This window comes from Adiantum capillus-veneris, chromosome 9 (assembly GCF_014529385.1).
Source record: "Adiantum capillus-veneris isolate H3 chromosome 9, ASM1452938v2, whole genome shotgun sequence".
Classification (NCBI taxonomy): Eukaryota; Viridiplantae; Streptophyta; class Polypodiopsida; order Polypodiales; family Pteridaceae; genus Adiantum; species Adiantum capillus-veneris.
The window spans coordinates 136,010,673-136,013,316 of record NC_140939.1 but is presented as its reverse complement, the minus strand read 5'-3'; positions in this window follow the sequence as shown (position 1 = coordinate 136,013,316).

Sequence of the window (2,644 nt, the reverse complement as noted above, 5' to 3'; positions counted from 1 at the left end):
ATCCCAACCATGGATTTTTGAAGTAATCCAACGTTGAAGATGATGCTGTTTTTTATCTTGATCAGCTTTTCCCGTGCGTTGCCTATTTGATATCGAACAGACATAATAAAATCTAGGGAAAATTACCAAAATATCCCTCAAATTTCAAAAATTCCCAAAATACCCTTGTATCTATTTTGGTTGGAATGTTCAAGATTTTCTAATCTTCATTTGTTTTCGACAATTGAGATCCGTTTTTGAGTGCTCAGCATGTAATTTGTCACCAGTTACCATCGCAAAAAAGGCAATTATGTCTAAAAATAATGAAGCAATTCATCTCCAAAGCCTACGTAACCAACTCAAATTGTAGTTTTAGCATCTTGTACGATAGACAATCACTCTTCTTGTGTAGACCTACAGAAAAATTTATTTTTCGAGAAATTTAGTCTCCCAACCAGGGGTATTTTGGGAATTTTGGAAAATTTGAAGGGCATTTTGGGAATTTATGACAAATTAGCAGGGGCATTTTGGGAATTTTTGAAATTTGAAGGGTATTTTGGGAATTTCCTCAAATTAAAGGGGTATTTTGGTAATTTCCCCTAAAATCTAAGCGATACATACTCGTTCAAAATGGAAATGCCTGGACTCGAGCTTTGAACAGGCCATAATGAAAGCACTATTTGAAGCTAATCTAAGCCATCCAAACAGATGGACACGCTGCAGAACAGCCTTTCCCTCATCCTACATAAAATATATCTCTCCGCCTATGCGCTCATGCTCAACCTGCTCGCAATCTCTGCAAACTGCTCGCTCTGCTCCCTTCGCCCTTGCTTGTGTCGACGACTGCGTTCCCAATGCATCTGAGCTGCTGCTGCCCACGCGTCGACAGATAGGGCATCACCTGAGATTCGTGTTACAATGATTTTTTTTAAATCGTTGGCACATACTCGTTCAACTCAAATAAAGTCACTTATTTCAGAGATTCCCCTCGAAGGTGAGGCATGTGCGCCTCCCTCCCCAGGTCCCCCTCGCCCCCAAACCCCCTTTGTTGCAACTCTCTCTAGAAGGCCCCCACTAACAATCTAGCTCTGTATGCCCTCCCATAGCCCGACTTAATAATCTGCTCTGAAATCGTTGCACTCCTCTCTCCAACAATTCTCCACAAGTAGTCCGTCCCTTCGCAAACTGCATGCTCTGTAGAGAGAGAGAGAGAGAGAGAGAGAGAGAGAGAAAGAGAGAGCCCTCTCTTGCAAACAGAGAGGCACCTCACGACGCCTTTCTACAACGGCCCCGACTAATATGGCCCCCTTTTCGATCGAACGCCCCCCCCCCCCCCCAAAAAAAAAAAAAAAACCTACGTGCATGTAACACATATGTCGACCAGCACATGAGAGAGAGAGAGAGAGAGAGAGAGAGAGAATTAGAAGAAGAGAATTTTAACATCGTGGAAACTTGCCCAAGAGAAGAGAGAGAGAGAGAGCATCTCCTCATATTCCCCTTAATACATCTTTTCTTGAAATCGAGCACACATACTGGCTTGCTTTATATTAAAATGCAAATAGCTATGAATATTCTCTCCCCCCTAATTCTTGGCCCTACCTTGGTTGTCTCTCCTCTGCGTGTGTGCGCGGTAGCAGCAGCCCTCTCCACTGTGCAAGAGCTCTCCGTAGCCGCCTATTTTCCTCCTTCACAACATCTTTGCCCCATGCCCATTGCCACAGGGACTGCACGATGTCCACACACATACACACACACACACACACAGATAGATAGATTTTATTATCGTCCTCGGAGGTCAAATATGACCTATGGGACCAAAGTTACATGTGATGTAGTATATGTATGGCTAATGAGTGACTCTCGATGCTCCAAAATTGTGGTATGAGAGTCGCAATGGAGAGCCCACACTGTGGCTGGGAGAGGAAAGTGTGTAGGTCTAAGAAATGGCTGAAAATGTGAGAGAAGCAAGTTCGAATGTGACCAAAAGTTGAGCACTCTAGTAGTGTGTGGTACTCGGACTCTGGAACTTGCATAGAGCATAATGTGCACAATTGATTTGACTCTTCTCCATTGCCCCAACGCCCTGTCTCGCATCGAAGGAAATGGGAGCTAAGCCTAACGGCTGCAATAGTACATATCGATAATAAGGGGATAGGCTCAAGCATATAAGTGTGAGTACGGTTTCCTCTTTCAGCGAAGAACATGGTTTTGTAGTTGGGGGCAATATGGGTGGTGTAATGTATGAAGCATGACCCACCGGATTTCTCCCAAGCCGTAATACATTGGCGTTGTAGAAAAGCTTCATTCACTTGGGAGTCAATTGAAGCATCATGTAGCAAGTGTAATGCATCCCATCTCCCAAACCACTTCTTTATGTCTTGCATCCATCCCGTGCTCAAGATCTTGCTTTTATGCGTCTTTTGAACTTTTTTGCTTGCTTCCCATGCAATTGTAGGAAGTCGATGTGAGGGGTTTTGACGCATCTTTATCATGTACTCCACAACCCTTTCCATGCCCATAACCTCAATTGGAAGACATCCCAACTCAAGAAGTAGGAGCATATATGGTGTTTGTGTCTTCACTTGGAGAAAGTTTATGAGAAAACGCTTTTGGACATTCTCAAACTCTTTCTAAGTAGACTTTGAGATGCTCCCGCCCCACTCTT